Source organism: Barbus barbus, assembly GCF_936440315.1.
Source record: "Barbus barbus genome assembly, chromosome: 23".
Taxonomy (NCBI): Eukaryota; Metazoa; Chordata; class Actinopteri; order Cypriniformes; family Cyprinidae; genus Barbus; species Barbus barbus.
The window spans coordinates 12,498,318-12,507,542 of NC_136751.1; the positions used below are offsets into that span (position 1 = coordinate 12,498,318).

The window sequence follows — 9,225 nt, forward strand, 5'->3', positions numbered from 1 at the left end:
TATTGCAAAAACCAAACGAAACACACCTACAGAGTGCACGCATACACAACGTGATTAAGTCTGGTTAGACTAACTTAGTGCGCGTGTGGATTTAGAGTGCGTTCTTTCACTGCATGATTTAGTCTATTAATATGTATTCAAAATACATTTACATTTACTCATTTATTTATTTTTATTCATTTAGCTGACGCTTTTTATCCAAAGCGACTTACAATTGCTATACATGTCAGAGGTCGCACGCCTCTGGAGCAACTAGAGGTTAAGTGTCTTGCTCAGGGACACATTGGTGTCTCACAGTGGATTCGAACCCGGGTCTCTCACACCAAAGGCATGTGTCTTATCCACTGCGCCATCACCACCCCGCAAAATAATCACATAATTGAAGATAAGGGGGCAGAAATTGTATATATTAATATCAATTCATATAGTTAATATCACATGAAGAGTGTTGTTTTTTCTTTAAAAATCAGGTTACAAATGTGATATTGTTTTTTTGCAACAGTTCAATAAACAATAAGTTAATATCAAGAGACTTACGTTTTAGACACCATATTGGCTGTTTTTGCTCGATTTCACCAAGAAAAAATTCCAAACACAGCCACAGCGCTGTTTTGCATCTCTGAGCAACATGATGGTGTTTTGTTCCTGAATGAATTAACTGTTTAAATGATTCAGTTCAATCGCAATGACTTAGTGACTCGCTGCCATCTGCTGGCAGTTTTAATTTCACAATTAAAGAATTTCATTTTTAAAATAATTTCAAATATCAGTATTCAACATTTAATGTTTAAAATATCAAAACATTATTTATGCATTTGTAACTGCAGGTTAACCTGAGCCAGAGCGACGGCGCACTGAACGCTCTTTATTTGCATGTGTCATTGTTTTCTAATAGAATAAATTAATCTTGACAAACTATATATCATTCTGAAGGTCTAAGCCTCAAGCATCGACGACAGATCGCTGTTTTTCGATGGAAAGCTAAGGAATGTATTTGCTACATTTGTGTAAGCAGTACACATCAAAACATGCAGAATAAAAAAGCAGTACGTACCATCATCATTGTAATAACGAGCCACAAACGCGTCCCACTGCTGAAATCCCAGTTTAGTTAGAGAGGTAAGGGTCCACAGAACAACATCCCAGCGAAACAATAACGTTGTAATAAGGATGAATATCCTTTGTTTACATTTAATTTCTTCGGGAGAGTTATTGTTCGCGTCTGTTATGGAATAAATTACGCTCAAAAACACCTTGGTGGTAAAAAAACAACACGGTGTTGTAGCATACAGTTTTACAAACAGAATGAGACCATCCATGGATAAAAAAGTCTCAGAAAAGCGGAATATAGTTTATTTGAATTTGGCGCTCTCTCCTGCCAGCCGTGACGCACGCTGTGACGCAGCTGTCATCTGGGCGTAACTTAGCGATCTGCTTTATCCATAAAAAAAAACTTTTTTTTCAACATTTTTTATATGTGTGTGTGGGGAATGTGGCCGTATCTGCATGATTATCATATGTATGGACGCACATCATCGTGTTTATTACCGACTCTATGACGGCTATCATTGTGATTCAATGATCAGCTATTATTGATTATATGGCCCATCTGTATGATTATCATCTGTATGGATGCACATCAGCGTGTGATTACTGACTGTATGACCATGTCTGCCAATATCACTTCATGTCTGGCAATCAGAATATATACTTCAGTATACATACTATATACAAAGCAATTTTTTTCTATTTATTTTCCTTTTTTATTACTCAAATAATTATTTTTGTATTTTTTAGTGCTCAAATAAATCACTTATATGATGTCTAAAATTCTGTCTATCATTTTATAATTGAAAAACTATGCAGGAATATGTATAATGACTAAAATAGTTTGTATAATTCTGCAATACATTTGGTGGTTATTTTTCCTCAAACAGGGGGGTGGGAGGACTATAAATATTTTCAGAAAAAATATTGCAGGAATCTCATTTTTCATGGTATCTTCTTCAAATTTGAAATATAAACTCATGAGACACATGGCTTTCAACCCATTACTTTTCTGGATTGCTCCAGGACTTATGTCATGTATTTGTATATGAAATAAAAAAACATTCAGTGTTGAAAATATTTTTCAAGGCACGTCAGTGTCTATAACTTTTTATCTTTTTGAGCATTATCGACTCTGGATGATGGATATTAAAGCCTAGAGTGTCTTCTTTCCAAAGATACCTGATTTGTTTGTGTAGCACACTTTGTCAGGAACTGTTAGCGTTTTAATTTAGGTAGGTTATTTTCACCTGTGAGGCCCAAAATGGGGGGGGGGGGCGAAAGTTAACAGGTTAAAGCATTTCATGTCCCTCTAAGCTGCATTAACGTGTAAATACATCTAAATGCCACTTCAGATGCATCTTCTGTAAAGATTAATTTTCTTGATACTGATTTCATTTGTTTAGTAACAGCCTAAATGTATTATTATTATAATTGACTGATTAAATGTAAGAATTTGACTCAAAGAATATAAAATTTTTTAGGAGTCAGTTGTCCACAGTAGTCCTTAAGATATAAATATAAATATTGTCTAATTATCTTTATCAATACAATCCCAGAAAATACTGATTTTTTTTTTTTTTTTTGTCAATATCGCACACCCCTAGTACTGACACAAAATTATTTGCAACAGTCGCTTTGTCACGTCCAGTGTAGAGAGCCTCAATCTGTTGGTTCATTTCCCTTTTTTTTTCTTTTTTGTTTTGTTTTGGCTAGTAGAAGTTATGAATGGCCGGTAACTTTAAAAATTAGTAGCGAAATTGGTATATTCACACAGCAGTGGTGATGAGAGAACACGCTTGAGAAACAGTTTAGAGAGGAGAAATCAATCTACATATAAAATATTGGTCACAATCTAAATAATAAAAGTATAATGCATCTACTAGTAATTATGCATAAATAAAGTGATGTTTACCGATGCAAATATGTTAGAATGCATCGCAATATAAATGCCAACTTGTAGGCAATGCACACTTTTTAAACCTATGCAACGCATCGTAAACTTTTTATGCCAATGCACTGATCGAATCGGGTAATCTTCCCATCCCTAATTTATATATATATATATATATGTATATATATACCAGGGCTCTAGACTCATTCTTCCCACTGGTTGCACTTTTGCGACTAACTTTCTCAGTTGGTCACACGGGCATAATTGGTCGGAATTATAATTATTTTTTTTTATACAACATTTGATTAATCAATGCATACTGATGAACTTTTATCATAATTTATAGTTATATGGCAACAAAAGTGTTCAACATTCAACCCGTTCTTTTTCATCAGTATTATTTGTGATTTAAATTTTGTGAACAAGAATTTATTTTTTCATGTGCTTTCACTTTCAAATTTGCGATCTTGGTGTCACATTTTACAAGAAAACATAATTAACCTATCGGTAAGCCCCTTCCCTCGAACGCAGACTAGCCAATAGCAGTCACGTATCAGTTGCACGGGAAGCGGAACTCGTACATCTTTAGATTTCAGTACCATGGAGAAACATTGGAAGATCCAAAGCTTGGATCGGTTTTATGGGGTTTATGCTTCAAAAATAGAAAAACGATGTGCCTGGACTGCTTGTAACACTGATTCCAGGTATCCTGAGACGATGGCCAATATAATTTATTTTATTACATTTCCTGAATCCAAACAAAACAGAGCAAAATGTCCCTAAGTATTCAACCCCAATACAAATGAAGACAAAAACTTTAATTTTCTGGTTGTCATACAATCATTAAGTTACAATTTTCATCTGCTCAAGCAGAACGTTAATGTTATCTTGTGCTTTAGCAAGGTATTTCTGGCTAAAACTAGCTAATGTTAAAGTTAGTAAGTCCATGCTAATGTACAAACCTAAATAGCGGACTGTTCTCGCATCTTGTACAGTGTAGATCAAAAACACATAAATGAAGGTCTACATTTCAGTGCCTCTCCATATTAAACTGGTTAAATCGTACCCTGCGATACATGAACATTATTGATCCTGCATGTTGTCATCCGCGATCGTGATGACCGACCGTAATATGAGACTTTTCCCGCTTGAACTGTGATCTGTAAACCCTCGCTTCGAGTTACCTACCATATTTATTTTTAAATATTTTTTAAATCGCTCCATGGAATATTTAGTTCCCATTTGGTGGCCTTCTGTGTCCAAAATTGTGCAAAATCATTGTGGGACAAGGTTTTCACACTGCAGCTGTCATTGTAAGACAGAGAGCAAATCTGCTTGTTTGTCTGAGGGAGCAACAGTAACTAAGGGGGGCGGGGCTTGCCGATAGGTCAATTGTCTGTTTTGCTTATATCTATACACCTTTCACTTTGTAAGAGTGAAAAACAAAAGACGGATTCATTTTTATTCTTAATTAAAAAGCACAACTACAAGAAAACAGTAAGCTGCAATGACAAACTGTATTACATAATGTTTATTAACAAAACGAATAAGACGAGGCATGGCATAGGACACATCACATGCTGTATTATATACCAACTAATAAATTACAGAATCTTTAGCAAACACTGAGGAATCAAAGAAGGTGAACATGTTGGTATTCTTGTAGAAAAAAAAAAACAAAAAAACATGCAAGTCCTGTCAGCGACAGCCAGGTTAGTTTTACTTTTATTTTTGTTTTGAAAAGCTTGTTATCTCTGCTGTTTACCTCACGTTACACTATGGAGGCTTTTCTTATATAATTTTATAATTTTCTTATATAAGATTATATATAATCTTATATATATAGGGGAAGTCGTGGCCTAATGGTTAGAGAGTCGGGCCGGCAGGGATTGTAGGTGGGGGAGTGAATGTACAGCGCTCTCTCCACTCTCTCCACCCTCCAATATGATTAAAAGATGAATATGAGACAAAACTACAGAATGTCACATTAGCTGTTTCAACACATGCATGTTTATAAATAAAAAGAACAGCATAAGTATAGGACAGTTGAATATAAGGCATATATAAAAGATTAAAAACTTATTTATTTGCAGTTCCCTTGTGCACAATCACAGCAGTGAGTCTGTGACCCATAGACATCACCAGACTCTTGGTCTCATCCTTTGAAATACTTTTCCCAGCCTTTAATGCAGCCAATTCCAATTTTTTTTTTTTTTTTTTTGTTTCAGCCTTTACTCTCCTCTTCAGCTGGTGAAATTCATGTTCAATCGGATTTAAATCTGGAGATTGTGTTGTCCAGCTATCATCCATCTTCACATTGATCTTCAATGGATCACTGGAGCTCTGTGAAGTCCCCTCCTGCTTCAAACGCTCCACCATCACCCTGTACCCAAGAAACCAAAAATCACAGGACTTAATGACTACAGACCTGATGCTTTAACGTCTGTGGTGATGAAATCATTTGAGAGGTTCGTGTTGGCTCACCTGAAGGACTTTACTGGTCCCTTGCTGGACCCCTACAGTTTGCTTCCCGAGCAAACAGGTCTGTGGATGATGCAGTCAACAGGGGACTGCACTTCATCCTCCAACATCTGGACAAACCAGGGACTTATGCAAGGATCCTGTTTGTGGACTTCAGCTCCGCCTTCAACACCATCATCCCGGGCACCCTTCAGAATAAACAGATGCAGCTTTCCGTCCCCACCTCCGTCTGTCAGTGGATCACAAACTTCCTGACAGACAGGCAGCAGCTAGTGAGGCTGGGAAAGCTCACATCCAAAACCTACACCATCAGCACTGGAGCTACTCAGGGCTGTGTTCTCTCGCCAATGCTCTTCTCCCTCTACACAAACGACTGCACCTCTAAAGACCCCTCTGTCAAACTTCTGAAGTTTGCAGATGACACTACAGTCATCGGCCTCATTCAGGACGGTGACGAGTCTGCTTACAGACAGGAGGTTGATCAGCTAGCTGTCTGGTGCAGTCACAACAACCTGGAGCTCAACACGCTCAAAACTGTATATAGTGGACTTCAGGAGAAACGCCCCTGCTCTCCCCCCACTCACCATGAACAGCACTGTGACTGCAGTGGAGTCTTTCAGGTTCCTGGGCGCCACCATCTCCCAGGACCTAAAGTGGGATACTCACATCGACTACATCGTGAAAAAGGCTCAGCAGAGATTGTACTTTCTTCGTCAACTGAAAATGTTCAACCTGCCACAGGCACACATGACACAGTTTTACTCTGCTGTTATTGAGTCGGTCCTGTGCTCTTCTATAATTGTATGGTTTGGGTCAGCCAACAAATCAGATATAAGAAGACTGCAGCGGACTGTTAGGTCAGCAGAAAGGATCATTGGTGTCCACCTGCCCAGTCTTCAGGACTTGTACTATTCCAGAGTGAAGAAACGGACAGGTAACATCATCCCAGACCCTTCTCACCCTGGGCACAACCTGTTTGTGCTTCTTCCCTCAGGCAGACGCTACAGATCTCTGTGAACAGTTTTTTTTCCCCCATCTCCAGCCTAAACAACTAACAGAGGAATTATTACCTGTGTTCTGTAATTCATGCCTGTAATTCAGTCCCCATCTCTATTTATTGACATACCGCCAGCCTGTGAGAACGCTGATACACGATATTATCATGCATGGGCTATTTCATAACTATTTGTGATTTTAATTCACGTGTGCGTGAGAGAGAGAGCCTGGAAGTACCAATAACTGAAATAATATACGTTCAAACATACTGAAAAATTAACATGTTAAATATAAAAATATTTAAAACAGCTAGTTCATATTTGGATACAGCAGTCATACATTGCTATTAGGACTGCACGTCCTACTGTGACAAGTTTGCCGAATCGGAATTGACTTTATCAGTTCGTTGAGATCGTTGTAGAACGTGTCTTTTGCTGAATAATCTGATGTCTCCGTTGGGGCATATGCGGACACAAGGCATATTTTAGTATTGCTTTCTAAATTCATAGCAATTTTGCGCTCTGATTTAGTGGTGACAGAGATGATCGACTGAGAAATTCTGGAGTTATATAGCAAGGCTGATCCGTGGCTTTCCAATGAATCTGTATGTATCATTGTCCAGCTGCTGTATTTCTTGTAGTCCACCAAGTTGGGTGTTCGGAGTCGGTGCTCTTGAAGTGCTACGAGGTTGATATGACATTTCTCGCAGCCAGTTATGATTTGAACAACTTTGTGCGTGATGAGCTCACCTGTTTTGCTGCAAATGGTGTCATTTAGGGTTCTAATGTTGTAGGTAGCAGCACTGAACTGCTTGATATTGATATTGCCACTCTTCGCTAATTTGATGTAACCAGTGGCAGGAAAAGTGGCCGACCTACCACCGCGGTCCTTTGTCGACTGGGCGATGACTGTGCCAGCACTTTTTAAATTGTGTTGTGGTTTCATATTTTATTCTTTGCTAAGTTACTCCACGAAGGGCCGCAGGTCCTCAAGCGTGGAGCCCAGTAGATTTCGCCTTTCAAGGTTCTCCCTTTACTTCCTTTACTATGTCTCACCCCCGCCAGCCTTTCCAGAGTAGAACTCTGTACTTGCCACAGTGGGGTTAAAGTAGCACTGCTGCTGCCCAGGTACTTCAATAGTTACACTAGGTCGGTCCCCATAACCATATTGATCTATGATCCTATGGTAGGTTACCCGAGCTAGACCCTATTGGATCAGTTTAACGTCATGACCAGGACAAGCGTGTATGGCGTCATGTGGGTGAGCGGTTTGCTGATGCCAATGTTGTCAATCGAGTGGCCCATGGTGGCAGTGGGGTTATGGTATGGGTAGGCATATGTCATGGACAATGAACACAGGTGCATTTTATTGATGGCATTTTGAATGCACAGAGATACCGTGACGAGATCCTGAGGCCCATTGTTGTGCCATTCATCCACGACCATCACCTCATGTTACAGCATGATAATGCATGGCCCCATGTTGCAAGGATCTGTACACAATTAACATCCCAATTCTTGCATGGCCAGCATACTCACCAGACATGTCACCCATTGAACATGTTTGGGATGCTCTGGAATGGCGAATATGACAGCATGTTCCAGTGTGTATATATATATCAAAGTGTCAAAGTGAGTGAAGTGACATTCAGCCAAGTATGGTGACCCATACTCGGAATTCGTGCTCTGCATTTAACCCATCCAACGTGCACACACACACAGCAATGAACACACACACACCGTGAACATACACCCGGAGCAGTGGGCAGCCATTTTATGCTGCAGCGCCCGGGGAGCAGTTGGGGGTTCGGTGCCTTAAGCCTTCAGCTCGTCTGTATTGTTGGATCGACTGTTCCTCATCTTTCTCTTGAAAATATACCATAGATTCCATATGGGGTTCAGGTCAGGCATGTTGGATGGCCAATCAAGCACAGTAATGTCATGATCAGCAAACCACTTGGAAGTGGTTTTGGCACTGTGGGCAGGTGCTAAAGTCAATCAGCATCTCCATAAAGCTTGTCAGCATATGGAAGCATAAAGTGCTCTAAAAATCTCCTGGTAGATGGCTGCATTGACTCCGGACTTGATAAAACACAATGGACCAACACCAGCAGATGTCACGGCACCCCAAATCATCACTGACTGTGGAAACTTCCAACTGGACTTCAAGCAGCTTGGGTTATATGCCTCTCTAGTCTTCCTCCAGACTCCAGACATGGATTTCTAAATGAAATGCAAAATTTAAATTTATCTGAAAAGAGGGCTTTGGGCCACTGAGCAACAGTCCAGTTCGTTTTATCCTTAGCCCAGGCAAGATGCTTCTGACGTTGTTTCTGTTTCAGAAGTGGCTTGGTAGCCCTTTTCCTGAAGACGTCTGAGCATGGTGACTCTTGATGCACTGACTCCAGCTTCAATCCACTCCTTGTGAAACTCTCCCAAGTGTTTGAATCCGCTTTGCTTGACAGTATTCTCAAGCTTGCGGTCATCCCTGTAGCTTGTGCACTTTTTCCTACCCAATTTCTTCCTTCCAGCCTACTTTGCATTTAATATGCTTTGATACAGCACTCTGTGAACAGCCACTCCATTCAGTAATGACTTTCTGTGACTTACTCTTTTTGTGGAGGGTGTCAATGATTGTCTTCTGGACCATTGCCAAGTCAGCAGTCTTCCCCATTATTGTGGTTTAAAAGAACAAGAGAGACCCTGAATTTATACTGTAGAGATGGTCATTTAATGAAACTCAAATATAAATATTCTAATATATTGAGATACTGGATTTTGACTTGATAGTATCAATTAAATGGGCGA

General features: G+C 39.6%; 1 pseudogene across 1 annotated transcript in view; it reads right to left on the reverse strand.

The window, feature by feature from the left end:
* The window catches only part of LOC306842993 (extracellular calcium-sensing receptor-like), a 189,408-nt pseudogene that overhangs the window by 127,514 nt on the left and 52,669 nt on the right, over nt 1-9,225 (reverse strand). The gene's annotated exons all lie outside the window — the stretch shown is intronic.